This window comes from Leopardus geoffroyi, chromosome A3, assembly GCF_018350155.1.
Source record: "Leopardus geoffroyi isolate Oge1 chromosome A3, O.geoffroyi_Oge1_pat1.0, whole genome shotgun sequence".
NCBI lineage: Eukaryota > Metazoa > Chordata > Mammalia > Carnivora > Felidae > Leopardus > Leopardus geoffroyi.
Window position 1 is genome coordinate 74,823,696 of NC_059336.1, and position 25,733 is coordinate 74,849,428.

The following is a 25,733-nucleotide window of genomic DNA, read 5'->3' on the forward strand; positions in this document are numbered from 1 at the left end:
AAAATCTCCCACCCCCGCCAGACTCCCCTAAACGTACTTTGAATAGCATGCTCTTTTACACTGTGAGGTGGTCTCCCCAATTTTTTAAACGTTCCTCTTTAAAAGGTCCTGATGTATTTAGACTCTCCTTTGGTTTTCAAAGTGTAACATCCACTGCATTTGCAGAGGTGGCTCTAAACCTGACCCTAAACCTTTTTGGAAGAGGTTTCATTTTCTGCATCTTGGTTCTAGAATCACTTTGAATTCCAGAGAGGAAAAAAAAATCGTTTCTGAAAACAAACACACAAACAAAACCAAAATGCCCTCCCAATCCTTTTATGTTACTTATGGTTGAGTTAGAACTAAAATGTTTGGTTTTATAAACTGTGGGGTTTTTTTCATCCAAAATACCTGAGGTTTTTTGCTTTATTTGAAAGCTGCTACAGAGTCTCCGTGCAGTGAGCTCTGAGCAGTGGTGGACGTGGGCAATGCTAACAGTGACATGAAGGGGTAAATTTTCAATACTGTACCTGGGGATTTACCTGTTGGATCCCATTTTATCCTAATCCTTTTCTCCTAGTGCTGAAAATTGAGTCCTGAAGCTTGGCTTCTAATGCATCCAGTGTTCTTTTAAGTGCAAATGGAATGGAAAGCGTGGGGAAGATGAAATGCTGCTGCTTTCTGGGTTGGGTTGTAAGGTGGAAGCTGGGAGAAGCCACCTCCGGGTGCTGAGGCCTCCTGGCTGGCTGGCCAGGGCTCTTACTCTGTAAGTTGCGCCTTCCCCTCACTCTTTCCAGGACCGACCCAGATGCTGCCCTGATTGCTGTGGGCAGCCTCAGCTGTGCACTTCTCACAAAAGAGGAAAGTCATTTAAAAAGATATCTTAGTTGTGTTACCCTGGTGAGGTGAGCCATTGGCCAGGAAGCTTGTCTTCAGGGAGTAATGGGTTAATGGGAAGGTCAAGTTAATGGCTTTTCCATTTCTCAATTACTTTTTAATGAGCATGAGAAGTAAACATGTGCACTATTTTAGGGAAATTCTGTATCTTGACCCTCCCCCCCCCCCCCAAATTACTTGGGGGCAGGTAGTTCACTTAGGAAACAATTCTTTTCTTTCCCAGTGTGCTCTTTTAAATAAAGAACTCCTCTAGTTTAATGAAGGCACGATTTAACTCACAAGAAGAGGTTTCAGGTGCAATTTTTAAGCAATGCCTTGCATAAAGTAAGGTATATTTCTAGATGTGGATGACATCACACCATGGTTTATTATTGCCCGGATTCAGATAAACTTTATGGTCCGGCAAATGATTTTTAATATTTAACCATTTTATTTAGTTAAAAATTTGATGTGACATAGATGCAGTATTTAGAGTAACACTGTATTTAATTCTTATGTTTACTTCAGGTTTTCTCATTCTTATGTGAGTTATCTTCTGACAATTGATATCCTTACCAAAGTATATTTGTAGTGCATTTGCATTGCATTTTTATTTCAATAATTAGTTGGAAAATAAGTGGCACATTGAGATGTTTATGGATCGTCAGCCTATAAACTTGGGCATTGGTAGCTTGAATTTATCCTGCTGTTACAAATTAATTTTTGATATGGATGGTAAGACATGACTTTTCATATTCTTAATCCCTGCACACTTTGGTTGAATCATTGGCATAGAAACAAGTAGGAACCATTCACAAGGTAAATCCCAAATTGCAGATCTGCTGAGTCATTTATAGAGTCATTCTGTTTGGAGTTGGTGTGAGATAATGAGTGTTTTGGGTGAGCACTTGTGATGAGGTTCTGGGGTGGTGGGGAGTTCCCCAGCCAAGGGCCAAGAAAGAATTCTTGAAGACATTTTGGTGCAAAAAGGGGATTTTATTAAAGCACAGGGACAGGGCCCATGGGCAAGAAAGAGCTGCACTGGAGTTGTGAAGAGTGACTGGTTATTATACTATGGAGTTGGAGAGGCAAATGGAAAATTTCCAAAGAGATATTCGTATGCTAAAGAAGACTCAAGGATACTGGAGGCCTAGCTATTGTCAAGCTAAGGTTGTTTTTCCTTCTAGCAAAACATTAACATTAAGACAGTAGGGAGTTCCTGGAGCAATGTTCTACTCTATAGTTGCCTCAAGTATTTGCTGCAGGTTATAAAGAAATATAATTTTACCTGCCATTTCCTTCTTGCCTTTGTTCCCCAAATCACTATGGAAAAGTGATGTGGAGGCTCCTGGAAACTGAGTCTACAGGTTTCTGGAGATTAGGCTATTGATAAGATTGCCTTTTTTCTTGTAATTTACTAAGATATTTGTAAAGTGATGGAGACCCATGTCCTGCCTGACTGTGATCTTTATCAGTTAACCATTTGTTTTCTTTCCTTTCCTTTGTTCTTGGGCAGCCAGGACTGCCTGAGGAATATCACACATATCCCACCTGGGGGGAGGGATGTGCTAACTTGCACTCTGCCTTCAGCCTGCATTATGCTCCTTTATCACTTGCATGTTTTTGAAGAAAAAGTAGTAGGTGAAAGCAGGTGGGAAGTGTGTCTTCATTATGGCAGAATGAAACCGAAATGAAACATAATGCAGAATATTGTCCTACTTGTAACCTTCCCTCCAAAAGACACACATACACATGCTAATGGAACATCAGTGAAAACAATTACTGTACTGTTTTATTTAACAGTGCCTTGGACATCTTTACATCTTATTACAAACTCAGTGAACCCAGTAGTTGATGAACTTGGTATCCAAGAGGTTCCTTTGGTTAAGACAATTAATTTAAATTCCAACTGGATACAAAAATGAATTTTGGGGATTTTTCCTCTCTTAAAAATATCCAAGACTATATAGCCGTGTTTAAATTAGATGATTGAAAAACAACAAAAGCAAAGACAAAACAAAAAAATACCTCATGAATGCATTTACTTTTTTAGAAGTTCTTTATTCAACTGTTTCTTTTCAATTTGCAGAGAATTCCATGCACGGAGGAAGTAGATTCAACACGATTACATGTAGACATTAAGGCATTTGTGTATTCATTTTGGTTATTTGCTGTGTACCAGATTTGTAATTAAAGTAATTGTAGAGCCACTTTTATCTAGACCTGTACACACATGGATAGCCTTCTTGCGAATGGGGGCGTTCACTTCCCTGATCCCATTGAAATCCAAGGTTGGGTCAAACTTTCTTAGGTGAAAATGTTCCCTTCCACAATGAAACCAAGTGGTTTTGCTTCCAGTTATCAGCTGGCAGATCTTTGCTTTTGAATAGGTAGCTTCTTGGCCTAAGTCATGGTTGTTGTGGATGATTCAGGGTCCTTCCAGCAATAGCTGTTTGTTGTTGACTTTCCAGGCAAAGATGATTCTGGTGCTCAGAAGCCCATACAAGTAGTTCACCTCATGGGCATTATGAATCCAGCTGGAAAAGTAATAAAGGTAGTTTTATTTTAATTCTAGGGGAACGTATTGCTGGTTATCACCAACTGAGAAGGAATGGAGAATCGGTCCTCTGTTTACTTTCTTCTAAAAAAAAATTGCATAATTATCCTGGTAGGTCTTGTTTACTTTGTGGTCTTAGGGCACATTTCAGTGAACAGTACTCATGCTCTCCTTCAACAACAGCCTGGTCAATGAGAGCACCCCCAAGGAAACTGTTCATTTGTGTTGGGCAGGGTCCATTTAGAACTACCCTCAGCCTTGCTGGATGGAGAGTCAGGGTTGTGGTCTCCCTCCTGAAACCTTCTTAAGGGCATCCTAACTTCTTTTGTGAGGATATCTCTAGAGAGAGAGAGCAGACTATTTCTCCCCGTTTCTCTACCAGTTCTTTCTCTAGAGCAGGGCTTCTCAACAGCAATACCATTCACATTGGGACCCTGGATCATTCCTTGTTGCAGTGGGCTGTCTTCTGTATTTCAGGAGGTTTAGCAGCCTTCTGGGCTCTACCCACAAGCATCCCCCTGTCATGACAGTCAAAGAAGTCTCCAGACCCCAGGGGATAGGGAGTCAGTCAAATTGCCCCTGATTCAAAACCACTCCTTCAGAGAAAACAGTGTTTTTCAATCTAGCCGCAGATTACAATCACTGTGGTAGCTTTGCAAAATTACCAGTGCATGGGCCCCACTTCCACATGCATATTGAATTGGTCTGCCCTGTGTCTGGGTACATTGCAAGAAGAGCTTCTCAGGTGATTCTAATGAGTAGACCAGGTGAAAACCATTGCCCTGGGCGAGTGTGTGTTGTATAAGAGGGGTGTGTGAGTGTGAGTGTGGGAGTCAAAGTGAGAATGAGAGAGAGCGAGACAAGTGATGAAGAGCTCAAGCTTTTTGGGAATAAGAAAGTTAACATCTTCCCTTCCTTTGTTGAATTCGGGGATTGAGAAGGACTGACCCCAGCCGGTTCTGTAAAACTTCATCCCCCCCACTCTCAAGGTTCTCAGGTATGGTTGGGGTATGGGTTGAAAATTTGTGGTTCTGGTGGATGAGATTATTAGGTTAGGTTGGGGAGACTCTGGCGTCTGAGTAGTTCAGAACCACTTTTTTTTTTTTTAATTTTTTTTTCAACGTTTATTTATTTTTGGGACAGAGAGAGACAGAGCATGAATGGGGGAGGGGCAGAGAGCGAGGGAGACACAGAATCGGAAACAGGCTCCAGGCTCTGAGCCATCAGCCCAGAGCCTGACGCGGGGCTCGAACTCACAGACCGCGAGATCGTGACCTGGCTGAAGTCGGACGCTTAACCGACTGCGCCACCCAGGCGCCCCCAGAACCACTTTTTAAAGCCTTCACATCCAAACTGAAAGAGAAGCACGTGGATTTCTAACCCTTGTATAGTGGAAGCCGATGGTGCGTGTAGATCACGCAATGCCTGCAGTGCTAATGAATATTTCCCACCGAGACTGCTGCATTTCACATCTCCTAGCTCATAAGTTTTACTCTGAGTTTTCAGATTTCTCCTTATTCTCTGTTGAGGTTATTAATGAGCAAACGAAAAACGCTGATAACACAGAATGACCTTGTCTATGAGGGGTAAGATAACCTGTGTGTGGAAGAGGACAGCAGGAATCCTCTGAAGCAAGGTTGTCTGTAAATTAAGTAGTGGTGCACTATGGCATGAGTAATTGCTCTCATAAATCTTTTATTTTGCTTAGAAAAAGTTAGAACATCATTTATGAATGAATTTGGACAATAGAAATTGTCTCTTGGGAGAAAAATTTCAACAGTTACAGAATACTCACAAAGGATTTAAATTTAGGATCTCTGAATGTATTTTCTATTGTGTGAACTAGCATGTATGTGGATAAAGGAGTAGATGAGGTTTTTTGATCTTTAAGCTTTAGGTATGGTAATTTGGTAGCCTCATACACATTTTGATAAGACAATAGTTTAAGAAGTTTTGAAAAATAGAATGAATTATCATACTATACTTGTGTGTGCAAAGCTTAGTGCATTTTTCATGAGAATACGTTTTGATTTAGTGACAGAGAAAGCTTGGTTTTGGAAATCTAGTTTAAGAAATTGCTGAGAGGCAGGTTATTATTGGAAAACCTAGAAAGGTATTTTCTAGTAGAATTTAAGGTTTTTAACTCCATTGGCAATAATAAAGTCATAGAAGTTCTTTAGATCTAGGGGACCATTTTTCTTTCCACAAAGGAGATTATCTGTGTATATATTTATATTAATAAGTAAATTTGTATGTGAACCGTGCCAAACATTCAGTTTGCTTCTGTTTAGTCAAACCAGTGTTCAAATGCACCTGGCATCTAGTCATGTAAGCCAATTGCTGCTATGAGCTGATTATAGTTATGTTCTTTAGACCCAATTGAAGTCAACTGAATGTGTTTTTGGTTCATTGCAAGAAGATAAAACTGCAAAAAAAAAAATCATTGAATTAGTGATGCATTTATCTTTTTAATTGAAATAATTTTTAAAAAGCATGAAAAAGTGAAAAGTCAGGGTGAGTATTCCATTTCACCAGATAAATTTTCAAAGGTTTCAAATGAGTACAAATACAGTGATTTTTCTATAAGGCTATATACATCTACTCACAGCAACAATAGATGGTTCTGGAGGCATTGATGTAGTGATCTCAGTCAAACTCCACTGGTTGGAAAAAAGAATGTGAAGATAAACTTTGCCAGAGTTTTAAAAATAACAAAGTTTGTGTAGCCCTATTGGGTCAGTGTATACTTGATAGAGTAAGTTTTCCAGACAAACTTATTACCTTAAGGTCTAAAATCTTCATAAATGTTAGCCACTTCTGATGCTTAGAGGCATCAGACTCTTCTGGTAGGTGGAAGTGGGAGTTCTTACATCAGATGCCCACCCCCCATGACTATTATTTTCTTGCTCAATATTTGCTTGTAAATAATGGATTTTCAGTCACATCAAGTACCAGCAGAAGTCCTTGCTGCCGTTTGCTGGCCCGACTTGAATTTCTTTTCTCACTGCTGTTTCTGAGTTTTGTTCTCTCTCTAATGGCTGGTCATACCTTGGGAAAGTGGATAACCACATTGATTAGAATTGTTTTCAAAGTAGGAGTGAGTGACCTTAAAGTGTCCTTTTAGCAGTAAAATGCGTGAGCTATAGTGCATGGGCCACTTGCCATGCATCAGTAAGTACTTTGGCTTTTCAAGTCTTCTCTTATTTTCTGGGTCTTGACTATACTTAAGATAACTAAGATACTGCTGTAATATAAAAACTCAGAAATATTTGCTTCTTGGGTATTTGGGCACAACCAGGTTGCCCTTGATAATATTTTAGTATGTAATGTTCATGGGAAAAACTGTGTACACTTAAAGTTATTTTAAATTTGATTCTAGGAAATATAAAGAATATTTTATGTTCTGAATACTTAAGAAATAAAGACTATTTCATGCTCCGAAATGAGTTGATTTTTAAGAGTTCTAGGAAATTTGGCATTCAATATCTAGATCACAGGACACTTGACAATACAAGCATGAAATCTCAGCTCTTAATTTGTAAGAGACTCTAATCTGCAGAAGAGTCAGGTTCAGGTTACTGCTGCCTCTGATATAAATGACCTCATCTTTAGAGCGCTGTTCAAGAGTTGCCAATAACAAGAGTGGCTGCTCTTTCTGAGCCAGAAAATCTTTAATCAGGAGAGAGGAGAGGTGTCCGAGAAAGTGGCAGAGGAATAGCAGATTGCATTATTGCCCTTGTGAAGGCAATACTGGTTTGTCCTCAAGATAAAAGACCATATCTGGGTATTCCCACATGGTTGGGTGGCCATTTACAGTTTTCACATAACAAAGAGTTTTGTATTATAGAACCCTTTTTTTCTTAATGTTTATTTACTTTTAGAACATGTGTACAAGCAGGTGGGGGGGGGGAGAGGGGGGGAGAGAGAGTCAGTCAGTCAGTCAGTCCCAAACAGGCTCTGCATTGTCGGTGCAGAGCCTGACACAGGGCTCCCACGAACAGTGAGATCATGATCTGAGCTGAAACCAAGAGTTGGATGCTTAACCAACTTGAGTCACCCAGGCACCCATGTGTACCTGAATCCTTATAGAAAGGTGCAGAAGGTTCTGGGATGTGACCTGGATTGGACCTGGATTGAAACTAGGCACACATTCAATAACCAGATAAATAAAAACTTCAGCAATAATATTTTAGTTTTTTTTTTTTTTTTTAATGCAGATCCTTACTTAGGCCTACTGTAGGCTTTTCTATAAGATGGACTATGTTAGGGAGAAAGGTTGGGTTTGGTAATTGCTCAAAGACTATTTCTATTTGTACTGTCTGTACATATACCCACATGCCCATATTGTACTTAGTATTCTTGTATGTGTATTTAATAGAACATTAAATGTATTGAATTTAAGATTGAATGACTTTTATCTGTCAATTTCATTTTCGGCCACATAAAACAAAGGGGTGAATCTGTACATTTCAAAATTTTGCAAACAAAGTATTTTTGCCTGCTAATATAGTTCAGGGATGGAATGTTTTGGTTAACTTTTGGCCCTGAATTCAAAGGTCTCTGATGCTTCCTGAGTGAGTTGGTTTCTCTAGTCCAGTGTGTTCATTATTGCATTAAAAGTATAATTTTGTCTTTGAGTCTTTTTTTTTTTTTTTTAAAGAAACTGAAAGGTCTTCTCTTCCTGACAATTATTGGCTTTTAGAAGAAACCCCTGATCTGGATTGTATATAGCTATAGCTTCCTGAGGGTCCATAATTGCTAGCTGGTTCAAAAATGATGAGAAGCATGAATTGCATTTGGGGGCATGGTAGGTGTGCTCTTTCCATTAGAAATACCTAATTAGTGATGAATACTTATATGCAAACATAAGCACAAAAATACATGCATGTGTATTTATTCAATGGAGAATAGATCTCCTAATGCTGATGAACAGAAAGAAATTAGGACACTATAGTTGTATTTGGTTCAGGAAGTCAGAAAATCATAGAACACAAGTCTGTAAAGTACTCTGTATTTTATCCAGTTCAACTGCCCATTTTCTGAGGGAGAAAAATGACTTCCAAAGAAGTTCCATGAGTTGTCCAAGGCCAATTGTTGATTAGCAGGAGGCTAACATCAAGCTGACTCCCAAAGGCACAGAATTCATTTTATAAGAAAGACTTTTAATCCTCTAGACTGAGAGGCCGCTTGAAGTAGGGGTAATATTAATGATGATCCTAAATGGAGGAAGAATGGTTCTCCACTCCAGTCTGGTGAATAGGTTTTCCAGAAAATGAGAGCACTGCAATGATAAGAATGAGACTAGATGAACATCAGTAGACTGAGTAGACCTGGTGGTGTAGCTGGTGACCTCACATCTGTTTGGGGAAACTCTGAGGCCACACGGGGTAGAGTGTTCATAGCTCTATGGACAACTACTGAAGTGTAGTCCTAGTGGAAGGAGTAGTCTGCTCCTAGGCCAAGAGGCCAAAACCTTACTGCCCTTTTTCCTTCCACGTGGACTCCTCCCCACTTCAACGCCATATTCCTTCCAGATAAATAATCTTGTGAAGATGGACTGACCTTAGTCCCGTCCTCACATATCCACTTGCATTCACAGCCCAAATGGCTGTGTGTCTAGAGAAGTGTCAGCTTCTGGATTGCAAGTAACAGAAGGGAAAGAGACCAGGAGCAAGGGGATGGACCAGATGGTAACACCAACTGCTCTCAAGGAGCTGTGTTTTTTAATAACTCAGCTTGTTGCAAACAAAACTAATTAAGCCAGTTATTCTGATTTATGCTACTATAGGCAGAAGTAAAGTACACTTACATTACACTTTTGATGGCATTTAAAAGGTCAGAATATCTGAGTTGCAGATTTCTGTTCGAAGCAGCCTGGTCTGTTGAACCACTCTTGAGAATTCAAATTAACCATGCTCATTAATTCAGCATCTCTTCTAGTTCCCTAGACAGCAAGTGCCAGTTCAAACAGAATAAGAAGATCCTGAAAGGCAAGTTACGAGTCCTATTGGCAAATGATGGATTAGATGCAGCTACTAGGAAAGTGAGATAAGAGTCCACTTTCAATAAGAAAGAACGTGAAAATAGCAGACCAAGGTGGTGTGAGGGGGACAAAGCCATGAAGAATTTCAAAGGATTTGTTTGCCAGTACACATCATTAACAGGCACCTGTCTTTTATTAATGGGCAGGCCACTTCCTTGTTACAAGAACCAACCAGAATTGTGGTCATGGCGCTATGGGGGGAATTGGCTGAATTTAGCTGCAGATTTTACATATGAGGGTACTTTGGAAGAGAGTACATTTAGCATTATGATCAATTAGGGGTCTAGAAATAACCATTGTCCAGGTGGTTTGCCACGAATAGCTCCCCCAGTATAGGGACATTCATGAGAAACTGTTTGGCACCCTCAAGCTTTTCAAAATCTGTGGAAGAACAGGCTTGAAAATTGTTCATTTTTAGTGTCCTGTTAACACTTAAGAAGGACACAAGTATTGGTCTTCATTTTACCATAAAACCATGTGCCACATGGTCCTCACCCTTAATGTCTTTGACTTTTCCTGGTGCAATCTCAAAATTGCCCACTTTGGGGTTTGTTGGCCTAGGACAAAAATTTTTCTTTGATGGAAACGTTATTCGCACCAGAGCCTATACAGTCATGTGCACAATAGGCATTCATTTTAAAAAGCGGGCTAGGCCTGTACTATTAAACCTATTCACAAAGCTTATTTAGTTATTTTTATATTGTAGGCATCAAATTTCACCCATGTATTAAAGAAATGGATACCCACCCTTAAATTGGCATATGGCATTTAAGCTTTATTTAAAGCTTTAAAACAGTGAAACAATTTTATAAACCTCGTTTAGCTAAATTCTATTTTAATTGTGAGTAGAAGTGATAGGTCTTCTAAAATATATTTAAAAACCTTTAAAAATAAACTCTCATGGAGTTATGTAGCATAATGCACTACTTCAAAGGCATCAAAAGATGTGAAAAGATGCTCCGTATCACTCATCATCAAGGAAATGCAAATTAAAACCACAATGAGATCACCTCACGCCTGTCAGAGTGGCTACTATCCAAAAGATAAATAACAAGTCCTGCTGAGGATGTGGAGAAAAAGGAACACTAATGCACTATTGGTGGGGATGCAAACTGCAAACTGGTGCAGCCACTGTTGAAAACCTACTGAAATAAAATAAGTCAGATGGACAAAGACAAATATGTAATTTCATATGTGGAATCTAAAAACAAATGAAAAAACAAAAACCAGAATCCAGTCCTCTAAATACAGAAAACAAAGTGATGGTTGCCAGAGGGAAGGGGGTTCGGGAGAAGGGGCAAAATGGATGAAGAGGAGGAGGAGGGGATACAGGCTTCCATTTAAAGAATGAATAAGTCCCAGAGATAAAAGGTACAGCATAGGGAATAGAGCCAAAGGTATTGTAATAGCATTGTAGGGTGACAACATTCTGGTGAGCATAGCATGATGTGTAGAGAGGCTAAATCACTATTTGTACGCCTGAAACTAATGTAATGCTGTGTGTCAACTATAATCAAAAGGATGTTAAACAATTGGGGAAAAAAATCGATCACATAAGTACATTCCTGGAGAAAATGACCTCAGAGTTGTTCATATGGAGTCCTCTAGATTGTTGGAGTCACCACCAATTCAATATAAATAATTGTAAAAGTTAAAAAAAGGCATCCTGGCCTATGTGCCTAGCTGGCGATTTGGATACACTGAGTTGACTTTGCTACTTTCTGGCTGTGTGACCTTTAACACATCCCCAGCTTCTGTGGGCAAAATAATTTCTCCCTCACTTAAGTGGCTCTGGATGGAGTAAGCAAGTAGTCCCAGAATTTAAATTTTCCAGATAGGTAAGACCTAAACATAAACTTGGAATTGCCGACTTTTTACTTCTGTTAGGTGTGAACTGTAAAATAATAATCCTCATCTAACACCATTTCATAAAAGATCATTTGAGCATTTAAAACAGGCACCTGAGCATCTGGTTGCTCAGTTGGTTGCACGTCTGACTCTTGGTTTCCGCTCAGGTCATGATCCCACGGTCGTGGGATTGAGCCCTGCATCAGGCTCCGTGCTGAGCATGGAACCTGTTTGGGATTCCTACCCCTCCCCTCCATTTAGCCTCTTTGTCTAAAATGAAAAAAAAAAAAAATTGGACTTTCCCATTCTTTTTTAATTTTTTTTTTAATGTTTTATTCATTTTTGAGACAGAGAGAGACAGAGCATGAACGGGGCAGGGGCAGAGAGAGAGGGAGACACAGAATTGGAAGCAGGCTCCAGGCTCTGAGCCATCAGCCCAGAGCCCGACGCGGGGCTCGAACTCACGGACCGCGAGATCGTGACCTGGCTGAAGTCGGCTGCTTAACCGACTGCGCCACCCAGGCGCCCCTGGACTTTCCCATTCTTAAAAAAAAAAAAGAAAAGAAAAATAGATGCATCATTGTACTGATGCATCTCTATTGAACCATTTTTGGAAACATGTAGCCCAGAGTTCAGATTCAATAATGTAACACAAAGTACATTTCTAGTGTCTGATGCATTCTGGGACTTTATTTTTATCCTTGCCATTGTAGGAAATCTGGTTTTACCAGGTATGTATGTTGGTAAACAGAATTCTCAGCATTCACTTCGTTTCACTTAGGCGTGATCTGTGTGGCCCGGTGGAAGCCAGGAATCACGATCCACGGATCATTACCCTATTCTTGCCGCTTTTCCCCCCAGGGCAGGAAGAAAGTTGATTCATGAGCTTGTGGGTCTGGCCAGCTTAGATTGGGGGTGCCTTCCTCTGTTTGCTAACCCATCCAACTTCGTCTAGTGGTTGTGCTGCTGGGGCTGGGCTCCTAAAGGAAAGCAGCAAGGATGGTATCTGAGAGGGATTCTGTGCCTCGGAAGAAAGTTCACTGTGCATGGTGCAACCTGAGGAACACTGAGATAAATGGAATCTGTGCATCATCTTATAGGCACCTTGTCACGGTTGCAGAAGTTCTTCTAGCAGTGTCAGAATAGACCCAATCCCTTTGAAGTGGCCACACTGATGAGTCTGAACACCTTGTTGGTGAACAAGGAGCTAAGGAGGCTGTAGTGGAGGTGACTTGGAATTTGTACAGTTCTAGAGTCAGCCTGATGTCCAGTTTTTTTTGCTTGGGCAGGTCATAGAGGGTGGACTGCACGTGCACTGGCCATGAATGAAACATGAGCCTGTGTTTGGATACTTACATATTTTCCCATGTCGCTTATTGGAATAGTGCTCTGGAAAGTTGGAGTGAAGGATTTCACTTTCTACTCTACTATAGACTGGATTTTTCTCAAGTTTCTTGTCCATCTCTGTACCAGATGGGAGAGTATGGCTATCGATGAAAGTTTAGAGGAGTGTAAACCAATGACAGGTACATGGCACCAGGCTCTTTGTATGATGTTGTTATGTCCCACCTAACCAGATTTTGGTGGTCTTTTTCTGAAACCTTTGGACAGAATGAAGACCTTTTCTTCTTTCTTCATTTTAATCCTATTAATTTGTAGCTGCTGTTTGAACTAGTTTGGAGTAAGGCTCTTGAATGTAATTGGGAGGGTAACGTTAAGTGAGAGGAAGGGCAAAATCTATAGCAATTTCATTGTAAATCATTGCCTTGACTCATGAGGCAGCTACAAGTTCTAAACAATGCCAGAGATAATCGAGATTTATTACAACAAATTAAAGGCTAATCAGAGTGTGTCCTGAGATAAACAACATGGTAAAACAAACATAAGTGACAGTAGGGGAAAGCACGAGTTGATAAAAGACTCATGAGTATGGGCAGTAGTAGAAAACCAAAGTCCGTTCATGGCTCACTTACTTTGTATAGTTCTACACATGGAACAGTGTAGATGGGAGATGATTGGAAATAATGCTTAACCACATTCATTTGTTCAACAAGCACTGTCTGTTTTGTGTGGGTGGATACTCCATGAGGTAGAGCAGACAAATGAGCCACAGCCCCCTCATGCTAGGAGTTCCTGGTCTGACACAACCATGGGAGGATGTAAATAACAATGAAGGTATATGATTAGGAACCTGATAGACAGAATGGGTGGGGTGGGGGGGCAGGCTGAGTGGCTCCATCAGTTGCGAGTCTGACTCTTGATTTCGGCTCAGGTCATGATCCCTGGTTCGTGGGGTTGAGCCCTGAGTCAGGTTCTGCACTGAGTGTGGAGCCTGCTTAAGATTCTCCCTCTGCTCTTCCCCCCCAACTGGTACACATTCTCTCTATGTTAAAAATAAAACAAAACTAAAAAACCCCAGAGCCAAAAAACAAACAGACTGAACCCTTGGTGTTGTGGGCCTTTGTGGGCCTGGGAGATGGCTCACCGGCTGCCATGACAGGGCTGGCCACTTACAGAGGCATGTTGAGTTTGAGTCCTAGGGAGTGCCTGCTTTTGGGTAGGCTGGCCCAGGAGATGGGGATGTCTCTGAGAGATGGAATTGATGCTGTTGAAGGCATGAGGACATGAGTAGATCTGTGCTGGTGTCTTTGTTAGGTGGTGGCAGATGGTTTCAGAAAGTAAATAGGGGCTAGACAGAGTGTTAAATGCTGTGCATGGGTGCTTCCTACAAGCAGCATTTCCAAATGGGGAGAAACGAGAAATGTTCTTCATTCTCTAGAACTTGTAATTAAACTAAGTGGACCTAGAGAGTTAGTTTCTTAGCATTGAAACAAAACAAAACAAACTAAACTCTTGTTGGGATTTTATAACTCAGTTTAATTCTAATAGGTTTTTTTTTTTTTTTTTTTTTTTTATTCCTTAAGGGTTCCAGGGCTAGGCAGTTGTGCAATGATCAGGGCTTACAGGATCTCTGTACCCTGATTTATGCCATCATATCAACCTCTTCTGATATATATGTGTATGTATGTATGTATATATATATTTCCAGTAAAGTAAAAAAAAAATTATGCTGAACTACTGCTTTTTAGTGGAGGAGTTTTACTATGAGGGTTATCAATTAAGAAAATCCATCTCCTGAATACTATCTTCTGAGTCAGCAATAAAGATGTTATAAGATTTGGGGGGGAAATATGGCCTCATTGCCTGAAAGGCAGAAAGATAGTGCTAAGTAAAAATCAATAAGCTACTTCTGTTAAAACAATAAAGAGAGCAAAATAATCTTGAAACATGTTGACCCTTTGCTTAGTGTAGAGAGTTAACTTAACCTAATTTAGCCTTTACATGTCATATTCATTTTGATGGCTTTCTGCTTTAGTACTTTGACCTCCTTTTAGCTTGTGGGGTTGTGAAGTCTCAGATCATCTCCAAACTTGGCTCTGTCGAGCCCTAGTGGGTCTGTGGAGCCTCTTTGGGGACCGATTGATGTGAACGAGGGGGACTAGGCAGGCTCTGCCCCCCACCCTTCACCCAGACCACTGGTACCCTTCCCCCCAGGGCAACCCTGCATTCACCTGGTTTGTTCACACTCCTGCTTAAGCTTTTACCTGAACAAACTTGACTTTACAAAGTTTGAAAACCTTTGGTCCAATCCGGAGATCCCAAAAGCAATTATTTTGGACACACCAGCCAGATTTCTGGACTAGTGAATAGATGGTCCCAGATAACACCATTTCTGGATTCTTCTTGTCACAGAGGGTGCATATTTGGTCACACCTGTAAGGATAGGCATGTTATAAAGACACATGATCAATCAGCTTGTAGGCATGGGGATTTTATTTTTTTTAAGGAAACATTCAAATTGGCACATCTTCGAAAGCCTTGACCTTTAGCTTCTTTTCCTTAGTCTCCACCATGTCTTTATTTTGTGGTGCCTTCTGGGGCTGGAGAGGAACAAAATATAAATGCTTTAAAGGGAACCAAGCTTTTGCTCACTTCTACCCATAACTGCTGAGGTGCTGATGATTTTTAATGTTTTTTCCTAGAGAATAACAATTTGCTACAGAAGGATGACAATGTTTATCCTTGAATCCACCAAAGGCCTAGTTGTTTCCTGTTGTATCTTCCTTCTCCTTCCTTTGCTATGGAACTATCTGAGCAGAATTTCCATTTTAATAGCTTAATTAGGTAAATATGACCTCAGTAGTTTCCCTTTCAAAAAGGTTGAGTCTGAGGTTCCTTTAATTGCCTGTCTGCCTCAATTCTGAGTTTTTCTAGGAGGATTTATTTATTTAAGAGCAGGTTTTGAATAATATTCAGGATACTAAATTTGATTAGCTCAGAAAAAATAAATTGCTAATTTTATCTGTAAAATGAAGTTCTGTTCTGGGTCTCTCCTCTCCATCTTCCACACATATACACACACAAACAGATGCCTGATCTACACCTACTTTAACTCTCTGAAGTTTAACCAACACCTACTTTAACTCCCTGAAGAGAGTGAGCAGAGTAATTTGGAGCCGTGCTATGTTAGAGCAACATAGCAGCCCCTACTTTCCTGCAGTCACAACTCCTGGAATCCTAGATTAATGTAGATTGAGAAAAGCCTGGTTTGATGAGTTGAATCTTAGAATTTATTGGGCACCGTGGTGAGGCACTTGCCATGAAATCAAGCAACGGTCTTGAGCTCAGCCTGACTCAGAGAAACCTTCACAGTGTTTTATAGGTTCAGGATGACAATCAGGGTTTCCCATTGTTCTCCTCCAGGCTCACCCAGAATGCTTGATGAAAGGGATGTGGAGGAGAAGGGGTCATTATTAGGACGGCTGGCAGCCTGGGTTCTTAGTCTCCAGGATGTCTCCTCCGGTCTTCTTGTAAACTCTTGACACTTCATGGTTTTCAAGCATCCACTCCTAAATACTGAAGAAACTAGGATTTCCTTTGATATCCCATATCAGATCTCAAAACCCCCCATTTATAACCCAGGCAGGAGATAGTAGGCATTCTTCACCCGTTTCAAGGGGTTTCTTAGGCATGCAGGCCTGGGGTCTAATGCAGGCAGAAAGGAGAGGAAGAAATCTTTTGACCTTGGTGTCAAAGTCTCGGCCTCCTGAGCCATCCTCTGAAGGCCCTCTGACCAGATCACAGAATGAAGGTGGCAGATTTGACTGTGCTCTCTGAGTTCACATCCAAGTCATCTTTAATATTCAGTCTTGATAGGGTAATTATATCCTAGCTCACTTGTACAGATGGCTGTGGTACAGTGATTTCACAGAAAGTAAATAGAATGCTAATTTATTGAATGCAACTTATTTGAAAGTAAATAATCTTTCAGAGTCTCTTGTGCTGTCTTTTTTTCTGCTTCTTATAAAGAAAATTAAAACAGACAAACAAAATCCTAGTCATTTACAAGATTAATTTAGGCCTGGGTGATACTTTGTAAAAATTACAAAGATACAAATAAGAGTCTGTTCTTCCCCTCCCCCCCTACCTTTTGGAACTAGATGTTGGCTTGGATATAGGACTCCCTACTAAGTAGTCTAGAGGAAAATGGCCTTTATTGGTTAATACTTTTATTTTGGGCAAAGATTTTAACCTGTAGTGAACTGTAATGAACTACTTATACTGGATGCAACCTAGGAGAATTGATTATTTCCATTCTAGGTTCTTAACAATTTACATTAGTTTACGACCTTACATGAATCTAGATCAGATGGTTGCTTTGCGTATTCAGAGAGGCCAAAATGCAGCATAAGGAAAGGCTAGATAAGTCATCTGTCAAAATGGGTATTTATCCATCATTCACTTATACATTTATTTTTGATTGAGCTACTGCTTTGTTCCAGGCTCTGTGCTCACCTTTGATTCCATAACTGAGTTCCTGCTCTGCTTTGTAGGTCTTGGATCCCAGCCATGCTGCTTGAGCTCCTATTTGTGCCTTCCAAACTTGTCCTCTGGCTTTTGTTGTCCTAACCATGGCTTGAGGTGTTAGAGTAGGATCTTCTGATCTGTTGGAGATTGAAAACTAAAGCAAATCCTGGAGTGTCTTTAGGAATATTTTTGGAATTTCTCCGCCTTTATGAGGGCTGCCTGTCAGCCTGGTGTTGTCTAAGGAAAAGCAGCAACAAAAGCTGGTATGGTGCAGAGTGGCAATGGCAAGGTGGTCTGAACCACTGACCGTGTGCCCTTTAAAAGTGGCTGTCATCAAGGACGCATCTCTATATAGGACCTGAGAAGCTACAAGCTGGTGATCCAAGGACTGAATCCAGTCACAGTCATGTTTTGTTTGGCCCACGCAGTGTTCTAACAATGGAAAAAATCACTTACAAGTTTCTGACTTTTTTTTTAACGTTTATTTATTTTTGAGAGAGAGAGGAAGACAGAGTACGAGTGGGGGCGGGACATAGAGAGAGGGAGACACAGAATCCGAAGCAGGCTCCAGGGTCTGATCTGTCAACACAGAGCCCGACGCGGGACTCAAACTCACAAACCATGAGCCAAAGTTGGATGCTTAACCGACTGAGCTACCCAGGCGCCCCGAGTTTCTGACTTTTCTTAATAAATGGGAGGGTCTCCTGACACATGACCCTCAGCTCCCACATGGCAGCAGTCAGTGGCAATAGAGCAGTGGCTACCTTTCTCTTGAGATGTTCTAGTTTTCCATTGTTGTGTGACAAACCATCTTGGCACTTAGTATTGTGAAATAGCAGCCCTTTCACTGTGCTCATGGCATCTGGGAGTTGGGAATTCGGACAAAGCATAGTGAGGGTGGTTTGTTTCTATTCCACAGTGGCTGGGGAAAACCCTCTGAAGGAGTAGTAATTTACATATGTGCCTGGGCAGGATGGCTTGAGGCTTCTTGGGAATCCCCCAGATAGGTATGCAGCTTCCAGGCTTTCCACGTATTCTTTCTATGTGCGTTCTGCAGCATGGCAGCCTCAGAGTAGTCTGTCTGCCTAGATCGTGACACGGTGATCCAAGATCAGGTGTTCCAGCTGGACAAGGCAAAAGCCGCCTGGCCTCTTAGCACCTAGCCTCTGAGATCATACTGCGTCACTTGTCTTGTATTCTATTGATTTCAGCAATCTCAAACCAACAAGGTGTAAGCAGAAGGACCAGAGACTCCGCCTCTTGATGGGCTAATTGTACAAAACATTGGCAACCATGTTTTCAGACCAACTAGGGGAGCAAACTGGTTCTTTTGTTCTAGTCTTCACCACCCCCCATTACATTGCATCCAGGCTGTTTTACTGATTTCTTTTTTCAAATGTCTTATTTATTTTTGAGAGAGAGAGACAGACAGAAAGAGACAATGCAAGTTGGGGAGGGGCACCGAGAGGAGGACAAAGGATACAAAGCAGGCTTTGTGCTGACAGCACATAGCCTGATGTGGGGCTCCAACTCACGAACCGTGAAATCATGACCTGAGCCAAAGTCGTATGCTCAACCAACTGAGCCACCTGGGCATCCCTTTACTGATTTCTGTTATCTGTCCCTAAGGACATTTGCATTAGGGATTATTGCTTTTCCTTGGTACTTGCAACTTTAGATGAACTCTAACTAAAATTAGAATTTAGAGTTCATCTTCTGTCAACGTTTATAATGATAAATCTAAGTATTCCCTTTAGGGAAAGAGTGGAAGGCAATGTGGGCTCATACTGCAAACTTATTTTGGGAAGTGGTGTATGAGGTTTTGCTGGGGGGAGATAACCCACTGAGGTATGATTCACGGTCATGTTGGCCATGTTCTGTATTTGCACTTGCAGAAGGGGGCTATCTTACTCAAGTAGTCACTAACTTATTTCTTCACCTTGGATATGTGCATTTCCTCCTGCATTTCCTCCTGCATTTCCTTATTCTAGAGACTATGGGCCAAGTCATTTGTTTACTTTCTTAATTATTTCGAGCCCCGTGTAGGGCTCTATGCTGACACGGCAGAGCCTAATTGGTATTCTCTCTCTCCTCTCTTTCTGTCCCTCCCCTGCTTGTGTATGTGCCCCTCTCTCTAAATAAATAAATAAACAAACATTAAAAAATTTAAAAAGATACTTCAGGAAAAGTATCTAAAATTACATGTTTTCATGTTCACCTAATGCTGTCCTTCCAGTGAAGCTATCACAGTTGTCCTGGTTGGGATGGATACTGGGTGTCCTCTCAGTCTCTTCCTTGCCCATCATCCTACACTGGCAGTCAATTTGGCAATTTGTTCTCCTAAATATTCTTCTATATGTTCCTTGTCCACTGTCACTCTCTTAGCTCAGACCCACATAATTGGGACTTCTGTTAGTAGCCCACCTACCTAGATATTCTGCTTATCTATAATCTCTCCCCATTCCAAATTGTCCTCTATTTTTTTTAGTTTATTTATTTATTTTGAGAGAGAGAGAGAGAGAGAGAGCGAGCATGAACAGGGGAAGGGACGAGAGAGAGGGAGACACACAATCTGAAGCAGGCTCCAGGCTCTGAGCTGTCAGCATAGAACCCAAAGCAGGGCTTGAACCCATGAATTGTGAACTCATGACCCGAGCCAAAGTCAGATGCTTAACCAACTGAGTCACCCAGGTGCCCCAAATTGTCCTGTATTTTAAGAGTGATCTTCCTGGGGCGCCTGGGTGGCGCAGTCGGTTAAGCGTCCGACTTCAGCCAGGTCACGATCTCGCGGTCTGTGAGTTCGAGCCCCGCGTCGGGCTCTGGGCTGATGGCTCAGAGCCTGGAGCCTGTTTCCGATTCTGTGTCTCCCTCTCTCTCTGCCACTCCCCCGTTCATGCTCTGTCTCTCTCTGTCCCAAAAATAAAAATAAAAAACGTTGAAAAAAAAATAAATAAAATTAAGAGTGATCTTCCTAAAACCTCCATCAGATCATGTTAGTTCCCTGCTAACAAACTGACTGTGTCATCACTATGTTTCTGGATAAAACATTCTCCTTTTTGTAAAATGGCACAGGTGGTCCTATCTGATCTGGAACCAGCTTACCTCTTAGATCTCATTTCCAAATTGTTCCTCCCCACTCCAGTGCACCAGTCATAACTGGCCACTTGTTTTCAGGCACTCTTTGGATACTCCTGGCTAAATCCTAGACTGGAAGTCTTTGCTGGCATCTGTCTTTCCCATTCTGTGCCAAATGATCCATATTTGGGTTTCTGTAGCATGCTGTTATCCATTGTAATAATTATTTTCCACCTAGCTTTCCAATTCGAATTCAGATTTCTTGAAGGCAAAAACCATCTCTTGTCTCCATGTATCCATGCTGGGCATAGGTAGGACTTTTGGTAAATGTTTATGGAATGCCTGGCTCACTGACCAATCACCTACTGGTGATCTCCTGCCAGAATTATTCTTGCTGAATAGCATTCTATTTAAAATGGGATAGAGGACCCTATTCCAGTTTTGTGTTTGACAGGGAAGGAATCCTTGTCTGTGCCTTTCACACTGACAGGGATCGTATACCATGTATTTGGGAGGAGAACAATGAAGATCTTTTAAATATGTGTCTTGACGATATATTTGTGTATATTACAAAAGTAGAAAGTGGTAAATCTAGCCCTCCCTGGTAAATGTCAGGAAAAACCTTTGTGTGCACCTGCACATTTCTTAGTTCCTTAAGTGAGCAGCCCGAATTTCTACCAAAACTTCTATTGGGATCATCATGAATAGTAGGTGGGACACGGATTGGGAAACCTGGCATGCTCTGCAAATACTGGTTCTAGTTTCTTCCTAAGGTACATACCCTAAGGGACAGCTTACTTCATTTCTCAGAGCCTCCCTTTACTTACAAACTTATAGGTACCAGATAAGAGTAGCAGTTGATAAATGTTAGTTCCTGTCCTTCCTCCAGAGGAGAAATAATAGTGCACCTAATTTTATGTTTGTCAAACAGACAGCTGGATAGCCCTGTCTTTCACATCTTAGCTCCCTATTTTGTCATTTTTGAAAAGTGTTTATTTTTGAGAGAGAGAGAGAGAGAGAAAGGCAGAGTGTGAGCTGGCAGGGCAGAGAGAGAGGGGCACACGAATCTGAAGCAGGATTCAGCCTCTGAGTTGTTGCACAGAGCTGGATGCGGGGCCTGAACCCTGAGATCACAATGTGAGCCAAAGTCAGTTCCTTAACCGACTGAGCCACCCAGGTGCCCCTTCCTATTTTGTCATTTTAATCTCAGCATCTTAGGAAATTGTAAGCCTCATATTGCAAGTTAATCATTGCTAACTGAATATAAAGAAGATATAACATCAGAGCATCAAGGGAAGGAAATGAGAAGACCTCTCAACTGACTCTACGGTCTTGGTTAAGGCTCTACCCTTAAAAAAAAAAAAAAAGGCTCTACCCTTTTATCAGATGACAACTTTCAAATGGATCACCTTGGTCACTATTCTCTATAAGAGAAGAAATGAGTACTTGAATGTGCTTGAAGTATGTCTAGAATTTCCGTTTCAAGCTCCCTGCTTAGTCTGGGCCCCTGTTGCCTGCTATTAGGGTATTAGGCCAATATTTCACATTTACCTGTATTTCATTCCCACCTTGTGAATACAAGCTCAGCAGGCTTGGGTAGCAAGGCAGTACAGTAACAACTGGGACCCACAATCTTGTTTTATGAAGAGTTGAGATTTGGCTGTGATTGGCAGCAGGTTCTTCGTGTTGCCAAGAGCTGAAGCTAAAATTACTTATGTTTCAAACAAAAGTTCTTCTAGGAATTGCCTTTTTCTAGGAGATTGGAGGAAGAGGGGAGATAGATGACTTTTGTCTGAATACTCAGACTCTAGGATCTAGGCCAAACAGGGATTGAGCTGCCTCTTAAAATTTTTATTATTATGCTCTCTAGGAACCTCTTGAAAAGAGACTAATGCACTTTTAATGACTGGATATTAAAGAGTATTTATATCAAGTATTAAAAAGTTGCTGTGGAAGCGATTTTTCTTTCTTGCCTCAACTCAGACACAGTAGGAGCAAAGTCTAATAACTGAAAATAGAAAAACCAAAAATTGTGTGTTCTCATAAATGTGACCTGATCACGAATGACCCATTTTGGGTGGGGCAACCCTTAGTATTCAATTGGAATTTTGGCAAGGAGCGTGCTTGTGTGGCAGGTGGGTGGAAGGAGATGTGGCACTAGGTGTGTCCCATAAAGCTGGAGAGGCATTGGGAACTGGGCTTGACTGACAGTATGCGGTGATTGCGAATGTTCTCCTAGGACAGTACTATATAGTTGGGCAAAGTGCCCTATGTAAAAGTTGACATTAGTGTATATGTCACATATTAAGAGTATAGGCTTTGAGGTCAGACAGGATTTTCAGTCTTGCCTTCCCCACTTGCTACTTATGTGGCCTTTGACCGATTACATATCCTCTTTGGGCCTGAGTTTTCTTTTCTTTTTCCTTTTCTTTTTCCTTTTCTTTTCCTTTTCTTTTCCTTTTTTTTTCCTTTTCTTTTCCTTTTCTTTTTCCTTTTCTTTTTCCTTTTCTTTTTCCTTTTCTTTTCCTTTTCTTTTCCTTTTCTTTTCCTTTTCTTTTCCTTTTCTTTTCCTTTTCTTTTCCTTTTCTTTTCCTTTTCTTTTCCTTTTCCTTTCCTTTTCCTTTCCTTTTCCTTTCCTTTTCCTTTTCCTTTTCTTTTCCTTTTCTTTTCCCTTTTCTTTTCCCTTTTCTTTTCCCTTTTCTTTTCCCTTTTCTTTTTTCTTTTCTTTTTTCTTTTCTTTTTTCTTTTCTTTCCTTTTCTTTTCTTTTTTCTTTTCTTTTCTTTCTTTCAGATGTTGGGAATGTTAAGAGTCCACATATATCAAACGTTTAGATTGATATCTGCCATTGGTAAGTGTAGTGTAAATGTCTCTGGTGAATTATTAGGATTTTCCACTGATGGCCACACTACTTGGAAACTGTATGTGAGAATCAGTCTAGCAAAGGGGAAAGCCTTTATCTGCATGCTAATTACCCAGTGGGTGAACTTTCAATTTGCTGGCCAAATTCCTGTATTATTCCCTAGATGATAGCTAGTATCTAAGGTGACCCGAAGATGACACAATTAAAGAAAAAAATGGGAAAGGAAGAATTTGTGTAAATCATAGTTAACCGTTGAATTTATTTGTGGATCAAAGGTAGACCTGAATTCACATTCAGACAGTCTGAGCCTTGAGTCTGGACTTCTAACCTCATCAACATGAAAAGTGGTATACCTCCTTCTTCCCCCCAAGAATAATGACTTCATTATCTTTGCAATAGTGGCACATTATCATAATACAAAATTTATTGAAAGAATAAAGTAAAAAAAAACAAAAACAAAAACAAAAAAGACCTCAAATTGTATTATCCAGAAATAAACATTCATTTTTGTGAACTTTCTATACCTCTCCCCACACTTAATATAGATGAAAGGCAGATGGATAGAAATTATTGTACAAAACGTAGATAAATCTACCCCCCACCCTTTTGAAAGGATTGCTGTGGATAAATCCTGGGCAACCTGATTTTTATTCCTCCCCATAAATGTGATTTGCTTTTCTGCCTTGGAAATTTTCCAGTGAACTTCCCCTGTGTATGTCTTGCTGTTGATGCTTCAGAAGTTTTTCCTGGGATGGAGAGGGACTGTTGATGTGGCCACTTTTTAATTTCCAGAAATTATCTTTTATTACATCTTTAAAATATTTAGCTTTCTTATTATAACATGTAACAGAGGAAATAGAATTAAATGGAATTAAACTACAATGACAGTTCAAAGAATTCAAGTAGCCACCACCCAGGTGAAGACACAAATCCTATCTGCCTCCCTAGAAGATCCTGGCTATCCCCTTCCCCATTCCAGCCCCTTCTTCCCATGGAGGTGCCTGTGTCCTGACTGAGAGGTCCCACCCTCTGGTTTTCTTTATAGTCTGTACCAATTCAGGACCTGATTGCTGGTGGTAAGTATAGCCTACTTGAGCTCATACCGTATGTATGCTTTAATTACAAATGATATTGAACATCTTGTGTGTGTTAACCATTTGAAAATCTTCTCTGGTGAGATGTCTGTTCAGATCTTTAACCCATTTTACAACTGAGGTATTTGTTTTATTTGCTTTATTGTTGAATTTTTAAGAGTTCTTGGTATATTTTGGGTACAATTCCTTTACCAATAGGTATTTTGTAAGTATTTTCTCCCAGTCTGTGGCTTGTCTTTTCATTTTCTTTTTTTTAAAAATATTTATTTATTTTTGAGAGAGAGACAGACAGAATGTGAGTGGGGGAGGAGCAGAGAGAGAGGGAGACACAGAATCCAAAGCAGGCTCCAGCCTCTGAGCTGTCCACACAGAGCCTGACACGAGGCTCGAACTTGTGAACTGTGAGATCATGACCTGAGCTGAAGTCAGTCGCTTAGCCAACGGAACCACCGAGGAGCCCCTGTCTTTTCATTTTCTTAAGTGTCTTTTGCAGAACAGAGTGTTTTAGTTTTAATGAAATCTAACTTAACATGTTTTCTTTCGTGGATTTTGCTTTTGGTGGTATATTTAAAAATTCAAAGTCAAATCCAAGGTCATCTAGTTTTTCTCCTATGTTATCTTCTAGGGTTTTTTTACTTTTATGTATTACATTTAGATATATGATCCATGTTGAAAGGTGTAAGGTTAGTGTCTTTTTTTCTTTTCTTTTCTTTCTTTCTTTCTTTCTTTCTTTCTTTCTTGCATACAGACAGCACCATTTGTTGGTAATTTGTTAATTACCTTTGCTTCTTGTCCAAGATCAGTTGGCCATATTTATGTATTTCTGAGCTCTCTATTCTGTTACACTGATATATCCATCTGTCCTTTTGCTTATTCTGTACTCTGTTGATCACTGTGTAGCTTTGTAATTGTAGAAATTGGGTTTTGTGAGTCCCTAAAGTTTGTTGTTCAGTGTTGTGTTGGCTCTTCTGGGTCTTTACATTTTCACACAAACTTGAAGTTATTTGTTGATGATATCCATGAAAGAGTTTACTGGGCTTTTGATTGAGATGCCCTTGAACCTATAGATCAGTTTGGAAACAGTTGATTTCTAAACAAAATTAAGTTTTATAAATCTATAAGCACAGCATATCTCCATTTATTGTAAATGATATTGTTTAAATTTCAAATTATAACTGTCCATTTTTGGTATATAGGAAAACAATGGACTTTTATGCATTAACTTTGTATTTTGCTATGCTGGCTTAATTCCAGGAGGGTTTTTTTTCCCTCCACTTCTGTATGTTCCATATAGACAATCATGTCCTCTGTGAGCAAAGATAGTGTTATTCCTTTCCAATTTGTATACTTTTCATTTCCTTATTGTTCTAGGTAGGATGTCCAGTGTGATGTTGCCTAGGCTTGGGGAGAGAGGACATTCTTTCCTTGTGCTGGCCCTGAGGGGCAAAGGATCCAGTGTGATAGTAGCTGTAGGCTTCTTGTAGATGTGTGTTTTTATCAAGTTGAAATTCCCTTCTTTGTTCAGAGATTAA

At 40.4% G+C, this 25,733-nt stretch overlaps 1 protein-coding gene across 6 annotated transcripts in view; it reads left to right on the plus strand.

Moving 5' to 3' along the window:
• Window positions 1-25,733, plus strand: part of CCDC85A (coiled-coil domain containing 85A) — a 200,171-nt gene that overhangs the window by 8,425 nt on the left and 166,013 nt on the right. The gene's annotated exons all lie outside the window — the stretch shown is intronic.